Raw genomic sequence first — 26,300 nt, forward strand, 5'->3', positions numbered from 1 at the left:
ATAAAATTTTAAAGTCTTCTCTTCCTTGGACTTTTTCTCTCTGTGTTCTGTGTCCTGCCATGGAGACCTTTCAGCTCCATTTCCCATTTGAACAATAAGCTTGCTCCTCCTTTCTCCTATTAAACCATGATACCAGGAAAGAACCTTTAATTTTCACTGAGACATCAATGATTAAGAGGTTAATTCCTAGAGAATAAGAGAACATTTCTGCAGAAAACAAAGCCTTAGGCTTCTTCAGAATCAAAGATGGAGAGAAGAAGTATGCCCTGGAGAAAGCACTCAGGAAGAGTTGTGTGACCTTGGCCTGTCCGGAAAGTGTGAGCCCATGCAGGGCCCTTTCCTTTAGATGGAGGATTCCTCATGTTGAAGAGGAAGGCCTGGGACCAACTGCTTCTCTGGCTCCTTCTCTGGTCTCATGTTCAGTGATGCTAGAGAATATTAGATCTGCCTCAAATTAATACAATCTCTTGGCCTAACAATAATATTCCAGGGTCTCAAGACAACATACAGTTGAGATCATTAAACCACTCTCCTTAATCTGTACAGAATCACCGTGAACCACCACTCCACCACTACCATCATTACCATGAACCACCACTCCACCGCCACCACATCATCACAATCACCATTATCCACATGGCAGATACAATTCTACTTTTTTAAATGGGAAAAAAAACTTATAAAAATGTCTTAACTTAAGGGGTTGATGTTAATCCTAGGAAACATTCAGTTCAGTTCAGTCCCTCAGTCATGTCTGACTCTTTGCGACCCCACGCAGCACGCCAGGTGTCCCTGTTCATTACCAACTCCCGGAGTTCACTCAGACTCACATCCATCGAGTGTGATGACATCCAGCCATCTCATCCTCTGTCATCCCCTTCTCCTCCTGCCCCCAATCCCTCCCAGCATCAGAGTCTTTTCCAATGAGTCAACTCTTTGCATCAGGTGGCCAAAGTATTGGAGTTTCAGCTTTAGCATCAGTCCTTCCAATGAATACCCAGGACTGATCTCCTTTAGGATGGACTGGTTGGATCTCCTTGCAGTCCAAGGGACTCTCAAGAGTCTTCTCCAACACTGCAGTTCAAAAGCATCAATTCTTTGGTACTCAGCCTTCTTCACAGTCCAACTCTCACACCCATACATGACCACTGGAAAAACCATGGCCTTCACTAGACAGACTGTTGTTGGCAAAGTAATATCTCTGCTTTTGAATATGCTATGTAGGTTGGTCATAACTTTCCTTCTAAGGAGTAAGCATCTTTTAATTTAATGGCTGCAGTCACCATCTGCAGTGATTTTGGAGCACAAAAAAATAAAGTCTGACACTGTTTCCACAGTTTCCCCATCTATCTGCCATGAAGTGATGGGACCAGATGCCATGATCTTCGTTTTCTGAATGTTGAGCTTTAAGCCAACTTTTTCCACTCTCCTCTTTCATCAAGGGGCTTTTTAGTTCCTCTTCACTTTCTGCCATAAGGGTGGTGTCATCTGCATGTCTGAGGTTATTGATATTTCTCCCAGCAATCTTGATTCCAGCTTGTGCTTCTTTCAGCCCAGCGTTTCTCATGATGTACTCTGCATATAAGTTAAATAAGCAGGGTGACAATATACAGCCTTGACGTACTCCTTTTCCTATTTGGAACCAGTCTGTTGTTCCATGTCCAGTTCTAACTGTTGCTTCCTGACCTGTATATAGGTTTCTCAAGAGGCAGGTCAGGTGGTCTAGTATTCCCATCTCTTTCAGAATTTTCCACAGTTTATTGTGATCCATAGTCAATAAAGCAGAAATAGATATTTTTCTGGAACTCTCTTGCTTTTTTCGATGATCCAGTGGATGTTGGCAATTTGATCTCTGGTTCCTCTGGCTTTTCTAAAACCAGCTTGAACATCTGGAATTTCGTGGTTCATGTATTGCTGAAGCCTGGCTTTGAGAATTTTGAGCATTACTTTACTAGTGTGTGAGATGAGTGCAATTGTGCGGTAGTTTGAGCATTCTTTGGCATTACCGAAGAGGATTTGGAATGAGCTTTTAGGACTGAAGTTGTGATCTTGAGAAATCATCATAGGTTAACTGCTAGTAGTTTATGTCAAAGTAACAAAATTGTTTCTTTGACAACATTAGGCAGGGAGATGGGGGAAACACCAGTGAGAAGGAGTATCTTGACTTTATCAAGGCCTTTGATAAGATTCCTCTGATAATCTTCTGAAGAAGAATAATTATGGATTGAGTGATAGTACAAGAAGATAAATTATCTTAAAAAGTGCTGTGTATTTATTGAATTGACATCTATCTATCAGGAGCATATATTGGAATGCTCCAGAATGCTGTAATGTTTATCATTTTTTTATTGATGACTTAGTTGAAGAGGTCATACTCATGTTTGGGGACAATAGGAAGCCAGCTGGAAGGGACAGGATACATTCTGGGTGACAGGATCAAAGCCAGAAATATCTGGGCAAGCTGGCAAGAGAGATTAAATTAAACAAAACAAAATTGGGAATAAATGCAAGGGCTCTGTATTTGGGTCCCAGGTAGCATCTCTACAAATATGGGATGGGAGGGCAGCAGCAGGCAGGGGATACAGTTCAAGAGCAAGTTTAAAAGAAAGTTGGGTTTTTTTCAACGGATATGAAACTCAACAGCTATAATTTGTATAGCAGCTAGTTCAGCCTGACAGGGTTTTAACAGAAACATGAGATGTAGAATAAAGGAAGTGATCATCTCATGCCACATGGTGCTGATTAAGCCTTCTTTGAAATGTTATGCTTTATTCATTAAGAATAAAGAAATTAAGAAAAACTGGGGCAAGAGAGTGAGGACGATCCTGGAGCCAGTGACTTTTGGGGGCAGATAGAGCAGTGGGGAGCGCACAGACCATGGAGTTGGAGCCTGGTTATATCAATAGCTGGCTGTGATTGGATATTGTAGATTCTAACGAAGCCAGTATTTCTATCCAGGGCTGATGATCAGCTTCCCTGAGCAGCACAGATGGTGGTGGTTGACTGGTCTGCTCTCTTAGGTTTTGGTCCTCTGGTCAGATCACATTATGGGTGGGTTCCTTTCTCTTGACCTCACCCATCCAGGGACAGTCTTTTATGCCCCCAGGCAAATTTTTACACTCTTGAAATGCCAATGTGTGCATTCTCCAATATGGCAGCTGGAAGCTATATATGGCATTTCAGCACTTAAAATATGACTGAGAAACTGAAATTTTAATTTTCTTTAATTTTAATGAAGTGAAAATGGCAAGTCACATGTGTAAATACACTGCACAGTTCTAGACAGCTTTCAGATGCGTTTCTGAGACTGATCGATCTGAGCAGAATCAAGATGCATCAAAAGAGAAATGCACAGGGAGCACCCAGCATAGTACCTGGAAAATTCTCTTGTTCAGTCAGCGCACTGAATTGTCTACTGTGCGAAAGTACTAGTTTAGGTACTGGGGCACAGCGCTAGCTATACTTCTAGGAGTTCACATTTTAGTGGGGGATAGGCAGGTAAGTGGAGAAGGCAATGGCAACCCACTCCAGTACTCTTGCCTGGAGAATCCCATGGACGCAGGAGCCTGGTGGGCTGCCATCTACAGGGTCGCAGAGAGTCAGACACGACTGAAGCGACTTAGCAGCAGCAGCAGGCAGATAAGTGATGTCACCACAGAGAGCTAAGTGTATGCACAGCTATAGCAGAGAGATCGCTAACCTAGATGAACAGCTGAGGAAGGATTACTAGAAAATTTTAAGACCTGAGCTGAGTCTTAAACAAGTAGACCTCATGCTGGAGGCTCAATGGATATTTATTCCACTTACAAGATTATATTCCAAGGCTGCCAAGCCCACTGCTGGTGGCAGAGGTGGCTGTGGGGCAAACGCAGCCCTAGAGAAAATTCATAGCTAGGGGCAATTAATTTTATTCGAAAATCTCCCCTTTTGTATTGCTTAATTTCTCTTCTGTGGCCATATTTTCTTCACTTGAGGACATTTTTTGCTGATGTGTATAACCTTAATTTTCACTGCATGATTAGTAGTCCCTAACCATGAGTGGGTAGAGGCAGTGGGTAGTTGAGCAGGTGAATTTTGTTACGTATAAAGATAACTCACTATGGTTTGGTTGTGGAATTCTATTACTACTTGGTGTAAACAAACAGCTTGGTGAAAATAGGCAGTGTGTGAAGAAGCTGTCACTGACTGGCTGGGCTGGCTGAATTGGGCTCTGATAGTGATGTACCTTCTAAGAGTGGGGGCTAATCTATTAATTTGTGTGGAGAAGTAGGATGTTATGCCACTTATATTTTACACAGTAGTCTGTTCAAAGGTAGTAAGTGTTGTCTAGCCAGAGAATTCTGCAACTGATACTTGTTCACACACAAAAAAACAGGCATGGCCATATAGTGTGTGGTTTTCACAATCACACTTGAGTGTATACATCAGGGAAATATGTGTTATCCCTCCCCCATGAAGCCAGGGGAATGCCCATGAGGGCTGGATTGGTCGTGTGAGGAGACCCTCCTATAGGTCACCTGCTTTGACTGTGGCAGAGTTGCCTCAGGGGGATGGAAGTATAAACTGGTGTATCCTTTTCGAAAACCAGCTTGTCATAATTACTAGGAACTTTCAAACATTCATGCCCTTTGGCCCAGTGATTTAACTTCTGGGCATCTATACACAGGAAGTATTTGGAAATGCCTGCAGGAAGACTGCACAGAGATGTTGTGCAGATTTATGTTGTTGCTAAACACAGAAAACAATTTAAATGACTAACAAAATAATAATACGCAGCCATGTGAAGGACTTTCACTACAATACTATTTAGGAGAAAAAGCAGAGAAGCAATAGCTATAGAGGCTAAGCAACCCCTCAGTTGTTGAACAACCTGGGTTTGAATCCTGACTCTGCTGCTTACAAGTGGTGGGCTTGGGAAGTCCCCTGAACTCTCTGGGGTTGATAATACTGCCTCAGGACTTTTGAGGATTACATGGCACAGAATTTAAAATACTTAACACTTGCAAGTTACGTTGCCAGGCCATGATAAAGTCGCTTCAGTCGTGTCCGATTCTTTGTGACCCTATGGACTGTAGCCTGCTTGGGCTCCTCTGGCCATGGGATTCTCCAGGCAAGAATACTGGAGTGGGTTGCTCTGCCCTCATCCAGGGGATCTTCCCCACCCAGGGATCGAACCCATGTCTCCTGTAGCTCCTGTATTATAGGTGGATTCTTTACCGCTGAGCCACCAGGGAAGCCTGCAAGGTACATCAGGCATCCACTAAATGTTGGCTCTCCCTGGACTGTACAATTTCAAGGCATAAAAGCTGGAAAGGAAATATACTAATATATTAGCCTTGTGGAAATGTCTGTAGTTTGATTCTTTGTACACTTTTCAACTTCCCAACATTCAATGTGAATTATTTTTATACTAAAAATGTATATCATAATGTTGCGATACAACAAGCAACATTTTTTTTTTAAGTTTACCACAACAAAAATTGTGCTTCTCTTCCAGAGGATGAGCTAGGGATCAGTAGTAGAGGAAAGAGCTGCTGTTTTATGGGTACTTCCTGGAGCAGAGCCTCAGGCATGCACAGCTGGGACCTCTAGGAGTGCAACTGTTGGTGGCATCCGCCCCCACCTGTTGAAGGTGCTCTGGGATATCTGAGGGGGAGTTGGAACAGATGTCCTTAGTAGTTTTTCCCCTCTCTGAAAGTCTAGATTCCAAGATGCTCTGATTGTTTATTATTATCTCCCCATGTCTTGGTTGATCTGAACCAAACACTGACACGAAACTGTCAGACAGGAAAGACTCATCTGCTTGCTCCCCATTTCCACCCCCTCCCCCCCCCCCCCGCCCCAAATGCTTGTAATAACGCCTACCAGTGCTATTCATAAAGGTTAAGGGTGATCCCTAAAGACACGGATGAAAGGAATAGTAGGAAGTTTAGATTAATGGCAGCCTTTTATTCGATAACTATAATTTACCTTCAGAACCGAGGCAAACACAGCCCTTTTAAACTAAACTAAGTCCCCTCCCATCTTAGGACAAAGCTCTGAAATGAGAGGAGCACAAAGTATGTGTGCGTGGGTGACCAAATACTGATGACCTTTGCCCCCTGTGATCTAATACCCTTCGTTGACAACGAGGGGTACCCTGTGCTCCAGCAAGTGACTTTGGGGGGCTGTTTTTAAAACAAAAACTCCCAGGCACCGAAGCAACGGCGTCGTCTCCCCCTTTCGAACCCGAGCCCTGTATTCTCACCAATGCCCCTCATCAGTGATGTTTTCTGGTCCACACCTCCCAAACCAAAGCGCGTTACCCTAAGTCCCGAAAAGAAAAAGGACGAACAGCTCTCTCAGGGCCCTCTCCGGACCGCGAGGTCATCGTATGCTAATAAAGCAGGAGGAGACAGTCGCCCCGAGCCCGCCTGCAAGCGCGCCAGCGGGTTCGCAGCTCTCCCGCGCGCCACTGCGGCGCAGCCACAAATCACCGCGCGTGCCGCAGACCCTTCTGCCCTTCCGCGGGGAAAGAGGGGGGATGCTGAAAGGTCTCCCCGCCATCTGAGTCCCGCACCTGGGTTGCTCACACCTGGGAGCTGCCTCTTCGCTCCTGTCTCGTGCTTCCCGCTGCAGCGATGGCGCGGATGAGTGCAGCGCATCGGATTCACCTGTAGGGCTTTTTCGAACTCCACAGCCCTCCTCCTCAAATTCTAGTCCACTTGTCCAGAGGAAGAAAATCTCTGAAAGTGCCCGATGAGTGGACTGGTGGAGTTTTCGAAAGCCCCACAGGTGATACTATATGCACGCACATGCACAAACATCTTTTGAGTCCGAAACTAAACAGGTCAACCCGACCTCCCTGACCCTCTTCTCCTTCCGTAGCTTCTATTTGTCAAGGTCTCCGCGTTCTCTTCAGCTTCCCTTTACGCTCCCCCAGCACGGGGGTTTGTGGAGTCCCCCCAAAGTCCCGGAACCCTGCGGGACGGTCAGAGGTTTGGCGGCCAGACTTTAGAAAAAGTGTCCCCGCTCTTTGCTGCCCTTGTGCACTCTGGGGCGCGAAGTGGATACCAAAGGTAAGTCTAGAAGAGGGGAAATCTGAACAGTTGCTTCAGCACCCTGCGTGGAGCCAGGCCGCCTCCCGCCCGCACACTTTGAGGTTCGGAAGGTCCTTCCAATCAAAGAGGAAGCCGGTGCCCCACCCTGGGCGGCTCCCCGTGCCCTCACACTGCCAGGGGGGCATCTCCTCCTGTAGGGGCTGTGCGGCAGGTGGCATCGTCAGGAGGGGGGCGCTGGCATCGTCAGGAGGGGGGCGCCGTGGCCTCGGCTGCAGCTCCCTCCCCTGGCCGTGGGACCGGCTCCCGCTTTGGCCCCCTTTTCCAACTTGCTGCAGCTCGCGACCCCAGCCCGAGCCCCCTCCGCCGCGCGGGCCACGTCTTACCTCTGCAAGCAACACTTGGTTGCGCGGTTCTCCGGCGCGCTCCTTCCTCGGGGCTTATTCCCTTACTTGGGAGGAAAGAGGAACCGAGAGACTGAAAGGGGACCGAGGCTGGCGTCTGGGCGTCTGCCCGCCCGCGCAGCCTTCCCGGGGAGGGGGATGGAGCTCGGGTGGGCGCCGCAGGAGCTCCGGCGGCCCGGTTGGGGTTAGGCGGCGCTGGGGTCTCTGCCCGCCCAGGTACCCGCGGCTCCGGAGCGGTGCGTGTCGGCGGCCAGCTACTACGGCACTGCGGCGCCCTGCCCCTCGCAGCCGGCAAGTCCGGCTGCCACTCTCACGGCGGAGCCCTGCCCCCGGGCGCAGAGCCCGCCCCCGCCACACACCCGCGTGCGCGCGCACACGCGCAATACACCCGCGCGTGCACACACGCGTGAATGCGGTGGGCTCAGAGCGAACCCGCGCCTCTTTGGTGGTTCGGGCACTTCTCACTGGTAGGGCTTCGGTCCGGGAAGGAGGAGTTAGAGGCTGAGGGATTTAGAAAGGCTGCAGCAGTGGTGGGCTGCGCAGAGAGGCCCAAGGCCAGGTGACTCAGGGGACAGGGACAACTGTTTGACAAATACCTACAGCTCAGCCAGGGCCTCGGCTGCCTCACTATCTCGACCAAGTCAAAGAAAAACAAAAAATGAAAAGTCAACAAATTTTCTCCGTTTCCTAGGCACTCAGTGTCTCCAGCATCTAAATCATTACCCCTGCCCAAGGGCGCATTTCAGAGGCAGGGGATTGGTGACTGTTCCATCTGAAAAAATTTCTCCCATCGAAGATGTAGGGGGACCATCGCAGCCCACCGAAGTTGGGCTCTGATCGCTGGATCAGGTCTTAGGACTGAGGCTTAATTTCCTTTCTCCTTTACTTTTAGGTGACCACGGGCTGTTTTCCTTCACAGCAAATAGATCACTTCTTACTTTTAAAATGTAGAAAAGCACAGAAAAGGGGCTGGAAGAGAGGGGTAAGGAATGAAGGCCAGCATTGGCCAGGACACTGCTCTTTCCATGACGTGCAGGTCTGTATGGGGTGATGGTGGTGGAGAGGACACTATCTCAGGCATGTCACACCAGCAGAGTGTGTCTGTCCATTTCACACCACATTTAAAGTCATCCAGAGTTTGGCCTCTCATCTGTAAAATTTGTAGAGTTTTCCAGTTTCCACAACTGAGAATTCTTTTCTGCCAGCAGGCAGTGAAGGTCCTGGGTCAGGACTGCAGCCAAGAAGCTTTCTGATGATGCTGAGGCACCAAGGGGCCCTGGGGGTCTGGGCATTTGGGGAAGACAAATGGGCATTTGGGGAAGACACTCAAACATGAGTGTCAGATAGCACTGAAGATCCTGATGGTCAGTGTCCATATTGGGCCATTTGTAGGCAAGCCAATGGGGTACATGAGAAACTGAAGCTCAGAGATTTCCCCAGGTTTCACATGGTAGTGAAGGCAGTGCCAATACCAAGAACCTTGTGTTCATACTTCATCTGACTATTCACCTATCATCTATTCTCTCTCATCCTGGCTTGGTTCTTTAAGTTCCCTTCAGTTAGAATGAAATAATCCTGGTGAGGGGGCTCTCAAAGGTCTTTTATCTTTTCTTGTTTCCCTCTTAGTCCCTGACTCATTCATTTCATGACTGTCTATTAAGCTCCTGCTGTGTCGTCAGGCACTTTCCCTTGACTCTAGTCCTGAGCCTTACTTGGGAAAAAAGAGGACCTAAGAGACAGAAAGGGCTTAGAACTGTCTGTCTCAGGCTTACTGTATATATTTCCACTCTGCTAGGTTGGGCGGATATGCAAGACAAAATCCTTGCCTTCTGAACCACGTTCTCTGTGGAGGAAAACATGAGTGTGTGCACACACGTGTCACAAGATAACATTCTTGTTCTCTCTAATCTGGATTCCTTCCAAAGAAGGGGAAACTGAGAGAGGACTTGTATGTGGGCGTCATGATGGATCTAGGAGGGGTGCATGCTTATAGGTAGGGGTTGGGGCAACGTTGAGTTGTTCTGCCTATTTGAACAGGAAGGATATAAGCTGGGTGGGAGGAATGGGGAAGACATGCAGAGACAGAATGCAGACACTTGGCTGGGAGTGCACTGAGGAAGAGTAATAAGAGAGAAGCTCCCAGAACAGGGCTGCCAAGCAAGGATTTGGAGAACAGGAGTGCTTGCAAAGATGAGTAAGTACTTTGCTAGGAGGGAGGGTGTTCACTATGAGGTCCCTGTTCTCTACCCTTCCTATGAGATAAATCCTTTGTAAAGGCAGTTTTCCCCTATTTTGTGAGTGGATTCCTTTGGGGAACGCAGGCTGGTGCTGAGTTCAGCATCTGGGTTGATACAGGGTGAGCATGGAGAAGCCTGTGTGGGCAGAAGACTTAAAGACAGCTGGCTCCTGGGTTCCATGCAAATAACATGAAGGAAAAGTGTTGTAGAAGAGATTGAAGCAATGCAGAAGGCAGGGGGCCGGAGGTGGGAAAAAGCACAGACAAGAACAGTTACACTGATTGAGACATCACAGCGGCGGAGGTGAGGTTTGGGCTGGGATGTGAGGGGACAGTAGGGATCTGACACACAGATAAGCAAGACAAGCACAATCTAGGCGGAAGGAAAGCAAAAGCACAGAAGGAGGACTACTCATGGTGAGTTTTGGGCCTTCAGTAGAAAAAAGAAAGTTATTTCTCCATGTTGGAAAGACTCCCTAAGTGTAGACTTCAGGACATGAGTATCAAGGAGCTATGGAAGATGTGCGCTTCTTGCTGTTCTTGGTTTGGTTTTGATGGGGAAGGGGCTGGGATGCCTTTGATGCTAGCTTCCCCAAGTAAGGTTTTTTCATCAGAGTGGAGAGTCAGGGAGGGTCAGGCGGCAGAGACATTGTGGTGTTGCTGCCCCCATGAGGAATCAGGTGCCCAGGGTGCCCCATGAGGGGCTGAAGCCCAGGCCCCACCAGCCTAGCTGCGCAGTTCAGCAGAGTCACGTGTTCTGCCTTTTCTCTAATTTGCAGAGAGGCTTGGTGTGGGCTGACAGAAGCCCCGGCTGCTGAGCTCATCCGTCTTTGAAGAGACTAAAGCCCCAGTGAAACAAGTGAGGGTTTATTGAGCGTTTGCTGGAAGCGCAAATGCAGGTGAAGTAGAAAGAGACTGAAGTCAGGAGTAGCTGTGAGCCTGAGCATGTCTCTGCTCTTGGGCTACCGGGTATGGAGGAAGAAGCTTACTTCCTCCCCTCAGAGCATTTGCAACCAGTGTAGGCTATAAAACAAACACGCAAAGCGATTAAGAGGCAATGAAAGACAGTGTAAAATTAAGTGTCAAGTTGTATAGAGCAGATTCTCAGGGCGTGAGAAGGGAGACCTCCTCCAGGCTTTAAGAATCCAGGGAGGTTTCCGGGAGGGGAAGATGGGGCTTCCCAGTGGAGAGGAGAACCCAGGGCTGGAGGCTGGACCGCAGGAGGCCTCTGAGTGTGAGCTTGGCCACTCTAATGCCGTTCCTATTCATGGCCAAGCACTGTGATGAGTCACCTTTGTTTCTGAGAGACGGGGCATTTTTGGATGTTTAACTGGCTCAACACTTTACATTCCCTGAGACTTCAGTGTTGGCAGCTCACACTCGCCATGTTGCTCTGGGAACACATCATCCAAGCCGGCAGCTGACGCCTGATCTCTATTGCCAAGGCAAAGCTGGGGCTGAGTCAGGTACCTGTGTCTGGAAATTTTTAAGTTGGACTGTCTCTGACAAGCTGAGTGAACGGCACGTGACGCTGTGTATAGCTGCGGCCATGGAGGTAGGGTCAGAGAATCTAGCCAGGCCCCCTGGCTTCAATCAAGTCCCTGCTTGGGGAGGCTCAGTTTACTTCATTTTTCTCGGCCTCACTTTTCTCATTTATAAAATAAAAAAATTATGCTAGATTCTCTCCACGCTGCCTTCCACCCAGTATTTCGTGATTTCATAATTAGTAGGCTCTTTCCATTTTATCAAATAGGTACAAGATGGGAACAGATATTTACCAAGCCCTGACTTCGCTTTTCTCTCTGCTTTGGCTGTGAAGGGTGTGCTTGGGAGAAATTGTGATGCTGTGGATGGGGACAGAGGTTTTGCCAGGAACAGGTTATGTGGATCCAGCCCTGGGAGTGTAGGCAGGTCACCCCATCTGCAGGCCTCCATTTTCTTATTGGTAAGAGAAGGAGGTTGGAAATGGTGTCTACAACCTTTTCTGGCTTTGCTACTGTGTTAAGGAAGTATTGTCAACTGAACAACTTGTATGTACTGCCTCTTAACTGGGGTGAACCACCTCCTCAAGGCTGGCTTGGAAAATAACCATAATAACAACTTTTAAGCTTGGGGGAAAGCACAGGAGAGAAACCATGAGGTTAAGAGTAATAAGCAGACCATCCAGATGGAGTTGGAAGACCTGGGTCTGTGTCTCTAGCCTCAGTTTCCTCTTCTGTAAAATGGAACTAGCAATACCTGCACCACTGGGTAGGGTAATGATTAGATGAAGAATTAATTATTAAATTAAATGGAGAATATGTGCAAATGCTTTGTGTATTTAGAATTGTGGCACCCCACTCCAGTACTCTTGCCTGGAAAATCCCATGGACAGAGGAGCCTGGAAGGCTGCAGTCCATGGGGTCGCTGAGGGTTGGACATGACTGAGCGACTTCACTTTCACTCTTCACTTTCATGCATTGGAGAAGGAAATGGCAACCCACTCCAGTGTTCTTGCCTGGAGAATCCCAGGGACGGGGGAGCCTGGTGGGCTGACGTCTATGGGGTTGCACAGAGTCGAACACAACTGAAGTGACTTAGCAGCATGCAAATAATGAATAGTTATTAAAGATAGTCAGTTACTGTAACACAGACTATTTAAAAAACACATACACATACAAAACAACAACAACAAAATCCCCAGTTATATTATTTACTCATCTGCTTCCTAGGAAGCAGCAATTTGGGTCAGCAACTGTCTCCATGCTGCTAAGGAGGGTAATATTTTAACACAAAAACTTAATAAAGGAGTTGGCCGGACTTTGCCCCCTGCCTAGAATTCTGCAGTGTCACAGTGGATTTATTTGGAAAAGGAGGAGAAACCCCCCATCCAAGGTCCTGCTTTGATTGTTGCCTGTCACGAGAGGGCTGGTGGGAGGAAGAGAGGAGAAGCATGAGGACACAGAGACAAAGCGAGAAGCCTGCTCGCTTCCTGTTGTATTTTGGGCAATGGATGCTTCACTTCATGCTTTTTAATGAGCTTGTAAAGAGGCTAATTTTGGTTCACCCACATTACTCTGGATCTGTTTTATGCTGTGTCTGGTCAGAAGACACTGCTGTGGAATTCTTCACTGCTGTCCCAAAAGGGGAAGCTTTTCTGGGGACCCCTGGGAAGAACCACAGGGAGGAAAAGCTTCCAATTCCATAAATGACCATGTGCTTCAAAGCCTGTCCAACTCACACAATTTTTGAGAGAATCAGTCCATTTTTAGAAATACTAGTCACCTCTTTATCTCTTGTTAACCAGTTTAGGGGGACAAAATGGCACAATATGTTAGAAATTAGGGGGGTCCTAAGTGCTGGCCCCTCTCACCCATTCTCCAAACCTGCTGATGCTGGAATTATTTTCTGAAAGCAGACAACCCAAAGCCTCCCTCTGCTTGAAAGCTTTCAAGGCCTCAGATCCCTCTTTCTTAAAAAGGACATCATAACACAGTGCATAGGTTTTGACGGAGTTTAGAAGAAACATCTATTAAAAAATTAACACAGTGTCAGCCACATAAGTTCTCACTGAATTACTGTGGTTGCTGCTTTAGAATATTCCCTAAAATGGCATATGAGGTCCTCCATGAAATGATCCCAGCTTACTTACCTGCTTCCGCTTCTGGTAGGCCTTTCAAGGACTCGGTCCACACACTGACTAGCTTCATCATCCCAACACACCTCGGGCCTACCCTTTTCTGTATCCTACTCAGGCTCCTCCCTCAGCATGAAGAGCTGCCTTTTTTCTCTCTCTACTGCGTGTGTGCTCAGTTACTCATTTGTGTCCAATTCTGTGACCCCATGGACTGTAGCCTGCCAGGCTTCTCTGTCCATGGGATTTCCCAGGCAAGAATTCTGGAGTGGGTTGCCATGCCTTCCTCCCAGGGATCGAACCAGTGTCTCCTGCTTGGCAGGTGAGTTCTTTACCGCTGAGCCACCTGGTGCCACCTCTTAAATGCATACTGCTGAAGTTACTTTTCCTCTCTCCTCTACTCCCATTGAGATTTAGATAACATTTACCCTAGTACTTAGCAACAGGCTGCCTCCTATAATGGTTACCTGCATGTGCTTCACACCCACTGCCCTGCCTCATCCCTGGGACGGCAATTGATCCTCCTTAGACTCATCTTAATCATCTTCCTATCACTCAGGGAAAGTATTGTGCATAGTAGGGGATCAATAATATTGGACTGAGTTTAATGAAGACAGATTTAAAGAAGACCTCCTTGTTGGCCCTGAGATTCTATCACTGAGGAAAGGTTGATCCCCACTTTCGAATCTTCTAAAGAGCTACCAGTCACTGAGCACTTATCGTGTGACAGACACGACTCATATGTTAACCCTCCTGAGAGCCACGTGGAAGTGCCGTCAGCGTCACTTTACACTGGAGACTTGATTGCTCGAGGTCACCCAGGCAGTAAGCTGTGGAGCCTGTACCAGAAACCAGAACCCTTGATGAGCACCTCTCTGCTTCTTTGGAGTGTCTCTCCCACACTGTACTTGCCTGAATGTTCATCCTTTAGCACTCGTGAACAAAGTGAACTGTATGATATAAAACTGTTTTTTTTGTTGCCTTGTTGTATTTTTTGCTATTGTCCTGCTTCTCCAAGTATCAGTAGTTGTAGAGCACTATGATAATATGAATAAACAACCACTTGTTAAACACTTATGTATCTAGCACTTTATACAGACACACACACACACATTAATTCTATAAAGAAGATGTTATTAATCCCAATCTACAGGGAGTTTAACTGGGGACTTCCCAGGTGGTTCAGTGGTAAAGAATCCATCTGCCAATGCGGGAGAAGGGGGTTTGATCCCTGGATGGAGAAGATCCCCTGGAGTAGGAAATGACAACCCACTCCAGTATTCTTGCCTGGGAAATCCCAAGGACAGTGGAGCCTGGAGGGCTACAGTCCATGGGGTCACCAAGAGTTGGGCACGACTGAGCAGCAGCTTTGTTTTGTTTGTATTGGCAGGGAAGCACTGATAGTTTCTTTCATCTCTCTGACATATTCTCTTAAACCTAAACCCTTACATATCTTGTCAAGTGGCAGGTAGTCCCTGGTTGCCTTATTCCACTGATGAACGGAAACAGGAAGAGAAAGAAGGGGCAAGGGGTTGTACTAGAGAGACAGTCTCAGGAGACAGACCTAAGTCAGCTGAGGTGATGTTCCTTCCCCTCCATCTGGCAGTCCTCCGGGTATGGTCCTCAGATCAAAGACTCTCCTGAGTGCTTGTTAAAATGCATATTACTGGGCTCTACCTCCCTGGTGGCTCAGATGGTAAAGAATCCACCTTCAGGGTGGTAGACCTGGGTTTGATCCCTGGGTTGGGAAGATCCCTTGGAGGAGGGCATGCCAACCCACTCCAGTATTCTTGCCTGGAGAATCCCCATGGACAGAAGAGCCTGGAAGGCTACAATGCATGGGAATCCAAAGAATTGGGCTCTACCTCAGACCCAGCCAATCTGCTTCACTGGGGACAGAAGCCAGAAATTGGCACTTTCTGCAGGTGACTCACCTGGACTCTGAAATCTGAGCACCACAGCCTGGCTCCTGTCAGGGATCCCTTTCAACTGCAGCTGTTCCCAATGAAACTGCCATTTTTCTCAAATTATTAGCATCCATAATAAAGAGAAACCATTCAAATTTTCCTTTTATTGTTTCTCAGTATTGCCCCTGGTCCAAAGGCTATTATGTAATTTGACACATTGCCTATGTCTATTTCATGATGTTTAAAAGAAAAAGTTCCCTTCCCAGAATAGCTTTATTGCTTCCTATTATTTTTCTTTACAAATATCACCAGTTATAACTACATTGTCAGTTACTTTTCTTAACATGGTTCCATGAAAAAGTGTATTCTGAATTTCAAACAACAATTTCATAAATAGACTTTCAGAACACAACATGTTCCTAAGTAGGGAACTGACTGTATTTTATGATTTTTGTCATTATTTGTCTCCGAGAAAAAGATTTTTACAGTTAGCCCTAGAAGGATGTGAATTGGGAGACTGGGTTTTCCCAAATTCCTTCTCTCGGAACTCTGGCTAGCTTCATAGCTTTCTTGGTCTGCAGATTGTTTCTAGGTGTTCCTGGGAGCTTTGCCAATCTGGGATATATAAACTACAGGTGTAGGAAATAGACATTTTTTTCTCATTTGTGCTTTTCTTCTTTGAACAAATGCTTCTTGGGCACCTCGGTGTACAGATGTTTTGCTAGGCCAAGACTCAGACAGGAGTCTTGCTGTCTGTCCTCATGGGGCTGAGGCTAGTAGTGGAGCAAAAATTGCCAACTGCCCAGGGAAGGAATGGGCTTCCCCAGGGGCTCAGCAGTAAGGAATCCACCTGCAATGCAGGAGACACAGGAGATGTGGGTTCAATCCCTGGGTCAGGGAGATCCCCTGGAGGAGGAAGTGGCAACCAGCTCCAGTATTCTTGCCAGAACAGTCCATGGGGTCACAAATCGGAGACAACGGAGCACGCGTGCAGGAAAGGAGTTGGTGGTGAGAAGGGTGCTATGGAGTTAAGGTCTAAAGGGAAGAGAATCAAGCAGTTAGTGGCAGAAGGATGAGAAAAATTCCATGCACCCACCAGGAGTTCTTCTTCTCCTTCTGTATACTGGGAGGAGATATTCCATTGATTTGAGTGATCCCCATCTATGCTGGCCGAGCCATGCACACCAGCAGATGTTCCCTCGATATCTGTGACAACAGTAAAAACTCTGTGCCGGGGTGTCAGGGCAGGCTGGAGGCAGAGGGCATAGACTAGGGCCATTTTTCAAGTGGGTGCAGGACAGGAGACGCCAACTGAGAAGGGGAGGACCAGAAGGACCCTGCATTCTGTGGCTTTGTAGGGTCTGGGAGCGCTGTTTATTTTTTCAGAGGGACTCTAAACACGTATTCTTGCCACTTCCTCTTGGTCCCAGTTTTGCCCTGGTATCCATAAGAATAAAATGTATCCCTTTTTTATAGAGCATCTCTGCAGATGCTTGGTGGCAGTTTCTGTGTTTCTCCTCCTTTCCTCCCCAGTACATTCACTGATCATACATTCTGGTGTCCATCCAACACATATTTAGTTACTGAACGCTCTTTACAAGCCTTTTTCCAGGGACTCTGCTAGGTGCTGGGGGTATTGGAAATGAAGAATGGGTCTGTGTTTAATGAGAGGACTGGCATGCGGACAGCTGATGACACCACAACCTCCCAAATGATCTGGGAGAGAGAGGCACAGGGGATTCAGCTGAGGTCTGTGGGTGGAGGAGGACAATAAGGAGATTTCTCTGAGGTAGGTGATGCCTTATCTGTGTCTTCAAAGCTAGCCGGGGCACTCCATCTGTCTTTCTGTGACCCATGGGACCTATTGACAGTGCCCACAGGGCTGGTCTCAGGGCCCTAACCAGTAGTGTGCTTGAGACAACGGTGTGCATCTCTTCCCAGTTCTCTGCTCAGTGACATCATGTTGGTAGTTTGAAATCAGTCACAGTGGGAGTATTTATACCACTGCAATCTGCAAATGCTGTAAGTCAGGCACCCTTGCCGCATTGCCACCAGCCCTGGTTGTCAAACATTTCCTAGCATGTAGCTGGTCCTCCGATATTCCACACATTGTAGAAACTAACATGGGTGAGGAAGAGACTCAGCTCAGTTTCTGGTTCTACCCTGTGGATGGTAGGATGGATTTACCCAGGCTCCTGGGTAAATACTCCCTGTGGACCCTCAGAGTGACCCCTGACCTCCATTGGGTCTCTCAATAGAAGCCCAAGCAAGTCTCTAGGAGTGGTGGGGTGTGCCACTGTGTTGAGAACCAAGAAGCTGGTTTCTGATTGTGGGTCTCCTAAGGGTGGTGAGGCTAAAAAGGCAGAGATTGCTGCTCACACAGCTTTTGTCAGATATTTCTGCCCCCAGAAATATCATGTCAATAAAGGACAAACTTGTGTCTTCCTTTTTAGGTCTCAAGGCAAAGCTTGAAGCGCATACTGTGACCTTGGATTTCTTTACTGTCTTATGCTTGATTGTTAACATTGATAGAAATTTAGACTTCAACTCTATGATCTTTTCATAATCGTTTAGTATAGAAATAAACAGCAGAAATGTGCTATTTGCATGTGTGCTCTGTCACTCAGTCATGCCCAACTCTTTGCAACTGCATGGACTATAGCCCACCAGGCTCCTCTGTCCGTGGAAGTTTTCAGGCAAGAATACTGGAGTGGGTTGCCATTTCCTCCTCCCGGGGATCTTCCTGACCCAGGGATCCAACCTGCATCTCCTGAATTGGCAGGCAGATTCTTTACCACTGAGCCACTTGGGAAGCCCTGTATGCTATTTACTTTTGCTTTTGAGTGCTGAGTGGGGATGGAGAAAAGTTCCCAAAGTGAGCTCCAAAGCCTGAGTTGCTGCATAAGCATCGTTGTGCTACCTTGTTCTAGGTGACTATCTGCTTCTTGTATTAAACTCAAAACATAAATATATTTGGAGATTTTCTTCCTCAGCCTGGGTATTGGTGTTACCTCATCTCTGCAGCATCACAAAGAGGTGGTGAGAATAGGAGCTCAGCCAGTTCTCCATCCATCCACAAAGTCAGAGTCAGCTTATTTTGTTGGATTCTGGTTGCTGGTTTTTCTGTTCTCTTCTGCTGACAATTACATTTAATAGTCATTTAAGAGATTGATTTATATCTTTTAGCCCTATGCAGTTTTATATTTAATTTCTGGTCTTGTCTAGAGTCTCAAAGATATTGAGAAGAAAGGAAGGGAGAGAAGGAAACCCACGTCGTGTACCAGCATTCTCCCATGGGTTGTGTCATTTCATCCTCACAGCAGCCTTTTGGGGGGTGCCAGGACCCAGACGCTCTGGGAGTTAAATGAGGTGCCCAAGGTCACAGAGCTGGAGTGGCGGTGGGCAGGAGGCAGGTACGGTTCTGTCAGACATGGGGACCCAGGCTCCTTTCACCTCACTGTTTGTATCCTACTCTTTGTGACCCAATGGACTGTAGCCCACCAGGCTGCTCTCTCTGTCCATGGGGATTTTCCAGGCAAAAATACTGGAGTGGGTTGCCATCCCCTCCTCCAGGGGATCTTCCAGACCCAGGAATTGAACCAGGGTCTTCTGCATTGCAGGTGGATTCTTCACAGGCTGAACTACCAGGGAAGCCCTCATGATCACCAGATGTCTTCAAACTGCAGGGAAATGAGGCCAAACCACACTTTTTCACAAACCAAGAGGGGTGTCTTGATCTTGTTCAGTGAAAATGTGCCCAGGGGATGTCTTGCAGTCAGTGTCCTCCTGGGCTGTGATCAGAGAGGGTGCCTCAGGTCTGGGTCCCTACAGGGATGCAGAGTTGTCCCTGTGGTTGTGAAGCAGAGAGAACCAGCCCAAGCACAGCTGGAAGGAGAGTGATGGAGGCAATCACAGTGGAAACAACAGAAACAAACCCATTGCCTTCCCTGTACCGCTCCCCTTGCTGGGCCACGCAAAGAAGTTATTATTCTACCATACATTTCACAGCTGAAGAAACAGCTTCAGAGGGCCTGCATGACTCGGTCAGTGTCACACAGCCACGCTTACACCTGGGGTTTGAACCTGAGACTGTGAGTCTCTAAAACCTGTGCTTTTTCCATCACATGACCCACCTTCTGAAGGCACATTTGAGGTCCATTTTTTTTTCTCTCCTATTCATTTATTGTTTTCCCACTTGAATTTATTTTTATTTTATTTTTAGGTTCTCATGAGTTATCTGTTTTACATATACTAGTGTATATGTATTAGTCCCAATCTTCCAATTCATCCCACCCCACCTTTCCCCTCTTGGTGGCCATACATTTGTTCTCTATGTCTGTGTCTCTATTTCTACTTTTCCAGGTTCATCTGTACCATTTTTCTGGATTCCACATACATGTAGGCCTATCCCTTCTCCAGCAGATCTTCCCAACCCAGGAATCGAATCGGAGTCTCCTGCATTGCAGGCAGATTCTTTACCAACTGAACTACCAGGGAAGCCTGTTAATATACAATATTTGTTTTTCTCTTTATGACTTACTTTTCTGTGCGTGACAGTCTCCAGGTTCATCCACATCTCTGAAAATGGCACAATTTTGTTCCTTTTTATAGCTGAGTAATATTCCATTGTATATATGTGCCACATCTTCCTTATCTATTCCTTGGTTGATGGACATTTAGGTTGCTTTTGTGTCCTGGCTATTGTAATACTGCTGCTATGAACCTTGGGATGTATGTATCTTTGGGAATTATGGTTTTCTCCAGGAATATGCCCACAAGTGGGATTGCTGGGTCATATGATAGTTCTATTTTTAGTTTTTAAAGGAACTGCCACACTGTTCTCTGTAGTGTACACCAGTCCACATTCCCACCAACATAATCCCCTCCATTCCATGTTATTGTACAGTATCCACTTTTCATCACCCATCACAATTTGTTTTTTAAAACAGAACATTTCATTACGTTTAAGTACAGAATTGCATGTGGCTCTTCATCTCCCTAAAAACAGAGCCTGGGAGGTGATCTTTTTAGACAGGGTCTAATTGTGTACCCCTAAATATTGGATTCTATGGCATTAAATGGAAGATTCAGACTATTAACTCCAACTCAGCATGTCTCAGACTCAGCTTGTCTCTTTGTGTTCCATAATTTTGCTTTTCCATTTGCAGTCCTTTCCATAGAGATTGGCTCCCACTCTCTGCAAAGCCACCCAAGCCAGAAACCTCAGGGTCGGTTGGGCTTTCCCTTTCCAGCGCCCCCTCCCATCTTCAGTCCCTCAGCAATGACAGTTTGTTTGTCTTGCTTTCTCACTGATTTCCAAACCTGCAGCCAGAGAGCAGATTCCTTAAGACTCCACTCCCTGCCTTTAGACCCCCATCCTCTCTTCTAGGACGACTGTCCCAGCCATCTTCCTGCTACCCATCTAGTACCAATCCAGCCATACCTACTGCCCTGAAGCCAAGAGCTTCCCAAAATGCAGATCTGATCATGTCACTCTCCTGTGATTTTTCTTTTCTTTTTTTTTTTTTTAACAATTTCCCCAATACTTTCAACATAAGATTGTGAATTCCTTTCCCCATCTTTTAAGACCTTTTGTGACTTGGTTCCTACTTAGCTTGTTCTGACTCATTTCTCACCTCTGCCCACTCCTGTCACTCCAGATGTTCTGAAGGACTACATTAGGAGCTTTAAGTAGTTACTGGTCCTTGCAATGCCCCCTAAAAATATATTTTATACCTTTCTTTCTCGGGTGAAGAATCTGAGCCTCGAATCTCACAGCTAATAAGTAGCAAAATCTAACTTTAGAGACAAGTTTCACTGTCACTGAAGACCCGGGTGTTTTTGACAGACTTTGGGGAGCCTGGCATACTTTGTGGAGTTTGCCAGGCCTGCGGTATGGGAGAGAGGGGATACGGCATCCCTCCTGCATGGAAAGCCCTGACATCATCTGCCGCAGCCCTTTCCTTTCTTTCTGACCCATATGATTTTGCAGATATGAGGGGTGACTGAGCCCCAAGATTAATAATCACTTCAAAATTCACTGTGGCTAAGGAGAAGGCACACTATTCATCATGTGAGCTGTAGTCAGTTCCCATTGCTTGAGTTTAATCAGACTAATGAACCAGCTGGCTTCCTTTCTGAAGTGATTTCTGCTGTTTCCAATACTGAACAATAGCGCAGCGGGATTTGAAAGGGAGAAGGAAGAACATTCAGCTGGGGAGAAGGGACATCCTCCAAGTTAGCCAGCTGATGGGTTGGCTGCACTGGGGAAGGTAGGACAGGGTGGGTGGGAACTTGGTGGGGTCCAGTCTAGGCCTGTCACCTCCAGAGAAATGTTCCCAAGGACGGGGAGGGTGTTTTTAAAGTTTGGAAGATGACAGGGCCAGGTAACTCAGAGGACAGTGCCTTCAGAGGAGAGCAGGTAGTAAAGCAACTTGATCCCAATAATGTATTCATTTGTCTAGCATTTATTGATGCCACTGTATGCGTGGTCTATTGTAACACCGATGATAGAACAATGAACCCAACATGGATTCTGCTCGAAAAGTCAGGGCAATCATCTTCAAGTATTTTAAAACTGCAGAATCTTTTGTTCAAAGGAAACCTTACAGAGAAGCCCAACAGTAAAGGAAAAGCAAAGCTCTAGGTGGCTTCTGATGGGCTCTTCTGATCTCTAGGGATGCATAGAGTGCAGTGGATTGTGCTGTGCTGCCGAGCAGGAATGACCCAGGGGCAGGGGACCCAGGAGTTGTCTTCCAATATGTGATGTAGGTCTTGGGGAAGAAGGGTCTGACCTATCCATGGTGGTTCCACATAGTCAAGAGTCTGTTGTGAAATGGCAGAAAACCAACCCAAACCTCTAAATCACCAAACTGAATAAAGAACAGGGAAATGGATGGCCTTCACGAACAGCTGGAACCAGGGATTCGTATCTCCCCGATCTTGGTCCCTTTTCTTCCTCCCCCTCTTCTCCCTCTCCTCCCCAGGCACTTCTAAGGGAGTCCCCACCCACAGGCCTGGCTGCAGTGAGTGGCTATGAATATGTGAGTGGCCCTGTGCCATGCCCTGAGGCAACACCCACTGACATCCCTGATGAGACCATCCTGGTTCCCTGACTTAAGGGTGGCCAACCAGTCTGGAGGCTGGTCAGGGCCTATAACTTAGGCTTGGATTGCAAAGAAGAGCTTGGAGCCAAGGGACACAGAGAAGTTGCCCATTAGCTCCACAGAAGAGAGAAAAATTTATGTAGATTTGGCATCTGAGATGGCCATTATGGGTTGGATGACCAAATGTATCAGTTCACCCTGGGGAATACCAGTGTGCCTCAGGTTAATTATGACTAGGGCCTCTTTTCACTCTCATAAGTACTCTGGTTCAGATGAAACAGTATTCAGTCACTCAAATTATGGACCATATTAGGTGGTGGAGTGGCAGACGAAAAGAGATGAGAGAGAAGACGGGATCAGGCCTGGAACAGCATTGCAGTCCAGGCATAAGAGTTTGGATTTTTATCCTGAAGACAATGGGGATTTTTAACATGGAACGTACAAGATCAACTTTTGCCGTTACAAAGATCACTTTGATAAAGTGTGGGCAGCAGATGAGAGATGGGCTGAGGAGCTGAAGGTGATCAGCTGACTGAACACTCCAGGCAAGAGGCAGGTGGTCTGAATTAAACAAGTGACTGTAGAGATGAGAAAAGCAGCTGTGTTCAAGGGATATCCAGGAGGAAGATTTGAAAGGATTTGGGAGACTGATTAAATTTGGGGGATGAGGGAGAGAAAGGTGTTAAGGGTGAATTTTTCTGCATTTCACCAGTAAACGGCTGGTGGTGGCAGAAACACTGAGTGTGGCTTTGAACGTGCTGGTTTTGAAGGTCGTCAGAGTGGTCACTGAGTGATCAGGGTGTAATCAGGGAGATGCTGGATGGGAAGTGGGTGTTGGGGGTGGTGGAGGGCAGGGAGCTCCATTTGTGGGAGTGGAGGGAGCATGCAGAGAGGAAGGGAAGGCTGAGGAGCAGGAGATGGGAGGAGGAGAGGTGAGGCTCACATCCAGAGCTGTCTGTGCTTCTGTGTCTCCTGCTTTGCTTGGCATTCTGCTTATTTTTCTTCTCGCCATTCCCCACCACAGACTGTATACTCTGTTTGAGGCCTGGCACCTTTTAAACCTTGAATCATCTCCCACGGTGCCTTTGTGTAGCAGCTTGTTTGTGTATATTTGGTACTACATGATGGAAAAGAAAAATTTTAAAGGCCTGTGAGATTGACCACCAGATCTCTGATGATCTTGGGAGAGTGTTTTCCCATGGTGTGTTGGGGCAGATGTCAGACTCCAGTGGTACATGGAATGGGGGATGAAGGAAAAGCAAACCAGGAGCTGAATCTACAATCCGGGCTGCCTCACTTTCCACTAGCCCATCTTCTCCTTCTTCGTTTGGAAGGCAGTGTAAGTTTTAATTATTTTTGAAAGAAGGGCTTGAGATACTTAGTCATTGGGAGCATTGAGTGCAAATGGTGGAATTAGCATGTCTGGTATGTCTTCCCTTTAAGTCCAATGCCCCTAGAAAAATGTCAGTAACAGGAAGAACTGTACTGTGTTTGAATCCCAGCTTTGTGCTTGGGAAGGGCACAAATTTAGATAGCTCAGAATAATTTGGAATTTGAAATCAGATCAGATTTCAGATTGGAGCCAGTATCCAGCTCTGTTTTTTACTTATCTAATAGTTTTGGAAACTTTGTAAAAGATCAATGTCTCTGAATCTTGATTTGCTCAACAGAAATGTGGGGATATTAATGACTGTCTCTCAGGCTGCAGATCAGATTCAATGGGTGGGGAAAACTGAAGCTCATAGAGGTTTTGTTTTTTTTTTTAGTTTCTTATCCTCTTTAGTTTTATTTTATTTTTTAACTTTACAGTACTGTATTGGTTTTGCCATATATCAAAATGAATCCACCACAGGTATACATGTGTTCCCCACCCTGAACCCTCCTCCCTCCTCCCTCCCAGTACCATCCCTCTGGGTCATCCCAGTGCACCAGCCCCAAGCATCCAGTATCGTACATCGAACCTGGACTGGCGACTCGTTTCATATATGATATTATACATGTTTCAATGCCATTCTCCCAAATCATCCCACCCTCTCCCTCTCCCAGAGTCTAAAAGACTGTTCTATACATAGTGTCTCTTTTGCTGTCTCGTATACAGGGTTATTGTTACCATCTTTCTAAATTCCATATATATGCGTTAGTATACCATATTGGTGTTTTTCTTTCTGGCTTACTTCACTCTGTATAATAGGCTCCAGTTTCATCCACCTCATTAGAACTGATTCAAATGTATTCTTTTTAATGGCTGAGTAGTACTCCATTGTGTATATGTACCATAGCTTTCTTATCCATTCATCTGCTGATGGACATCTAGGTTGCTTCCATGTCCTGGCTATTATAAACAGTGCTGCGATGAACATTGGGGTACACGTGTCTCTTTCCCTTCTGGTTTCCTCAGTGTGTATGCCCAGCAGTGGGATTTTTATATAACATTCCCAAGTCATTTCACTAGTAAGTGATGGAGCTGGGTTTCCAACCCAGGGCTCACGAGTGTTGATGCTTTTGTACTGATACTTTCTAGGGTACTCTGCTGCCTGGCACATGACCTCAGCTCTTCTTTGTATGGAAGCAAGTCATAAATAACTAGATAAATGCCTGGATCAAGAATATGCAAAGTTCCCTTCCCTACTCTCATTGTCCTTGGGACCTTAAGAAACCACCCCCAACTCCACGCTATTGCTGAAGCTTCTCATTAAATGGGGGGGAAATGGTATGACCTACTGCACAATCTAATTGTGATGGTCACACTTGTTAATGTCAGCAAAGGTACCCAATGGAGTATTCACATAGTAGGTGTGAATTAAATGGTAACTAAAGCTGATTCCAACTTTGAGACTGGGGCTAACTCTTCCAACAAGCTTTACTGGTAGTGACAATAATTGCAGTGATAGAGGCAGTTGTAGTAAGAGCAGCATTAGGTAACATTTGTAGAACACCGGGAAATCTTCAAATGCCAGAAAATAACTCTCATTTAAATAATCTCATTTAAATTCCCAACTCTCTAACAGATATCATTATTTATTACTATTTTTACAGATTAAGGTAGAAAGGCATAAAGAAAGAAGATAAGTCACTTCCCCAAAGTCATTTAGCCTTATGTGGCAGAGTAGAGGTCAAGGCCCCGGGCTCAGGGTTTTAGTGAAGTCTCTACTTCCATTGGATGCCAACATGTGGACCCCAAAATTTGGTTGGAATTTATTCCCATGAAGGGTCTTGTAAACTAAGAAGAAAATAAAAATGTACTTTACAGGAAGCACCATGACTGTGGAAGATGCAGACCCAACTGGCTCTCTGGCTCAGCTTCTGGGAGCTGACCCTGGGCTTTCGAGGACAATGCCAGCAGCTGGGACAGAGGTGAAGTCACTGTCACCAAGCCATCATCTGTCAAGGCTCCCCAGCCCCATCCTGAGCTTACACGGCCCCCTGACCCGCCAGTCCTTATTGCTGAGGCCAAGGGGAAGGAGAGAGAGAGACCTGGGCTAAAGGCTGGTGGGAGACACAGTCAGAAGAGAGAGAAGTGGAGCAGCAAAACCCGCTGAGGAGACCTGGCAGGGAGGCTGTCAGCCTGTTCATCTTCATGCTCGGGGCTGAGGCTGTGGCGGAAGGCACCACCCGGACTGTCATTTGGACAAATGCATCTGTCAAACCCTGCAGGCACCAGTTCTGGCTTTCAGGGGCTCTGATCCCATTCCCTGCTGGCCCTTGTCCTCTGCCCCCACAGTGAGATTGGCCTGTGTGTGTGTGGTGTGTGATGTTTCCACATTAAAGGAGCAGAAAGACGGAAGCCCTGGTGTCCATCTGCAGCAGGAGCTCAGCCCAGGACTGTGTCCTCTCTCTCTCTCTCCCTGTAGCTGCTCTGAAGTCCTCTCCCCCAGACTGCTGGCAAAGCTGCAGAGCTTCTGACTCAGTGACATTTTATAAGATCACTGTGTTCTTTCTTCAGAGCCATTTGAGATGGAAGTGGGAACAGGAAGCCCACTATCTCAGAGGACAGGAC

At 46.8% G+C, this 26,300-nt stretch overlaps 1 protein-coding gene and 1 long non-coding RNA gene across 10 annotated transcripts in view; one reads left to right on the plus strand and one right to left on the minus strand.

Moving 5' to 3' along the window:
- DGKG (diacylglycerol kinase gamma) overlaps positions 1-7,708 on the minus strand; it is a 223,094-nt gene extending 215,386 nt beyond the window's left edge. For all 8 annotated transcript variants that reach the window (XM_086398113.1, XM_086398109.1, XM_086398104.1 and 5 more), the window contains exon 1: positions 7,424-7,708. The gene's annotated coding sequence lies outside the window, so the exon portion shown is untranslated. The remainder of the gene's footprint in view (positions 1-7,423) is intronic.
- A 13,662-nt stretch (positions 7,709-21,370) lies between these two features.
- LOC147379691 (uncharacterized) lies at positions 21,371-26,087 on the plus strand. Of its 2 annotated transcripts, none has more exons than XR_015163073.1 (2): positions 21,371-21,469; positions 25,554-26,087. It is a non-coding gene; the product is annotated as an uncharacterized LOC147379691 (long non-coding RNA). The 2 variants fall into 2 exon arrangements; XR_015163082.1 differs by lacking the exon at positions 21,371-21,469 and adding an exon at positions 23,504-23,642.
- The last annotated feature ends 213 nt before the right edge of the window (positions 26,088-26,300 follow it).

The sequence above is a fragment of the Bos grunniens genome, chromosome 1, assembly GCF_055505025.1.
Source record: "Bos grunniens cultivar Pamir isolate PY7600 chromosome 1, Bosgru_T2T1.0, whole genome shotgun sequence".
In the NCBI taxonomy this organism is placed as follows: domain Eukaryota; kingdom Metazoa; phylum Chordata; class Mammalia; order Artiodactyla; family Bovidae; genus Bos; species Bos grunniens.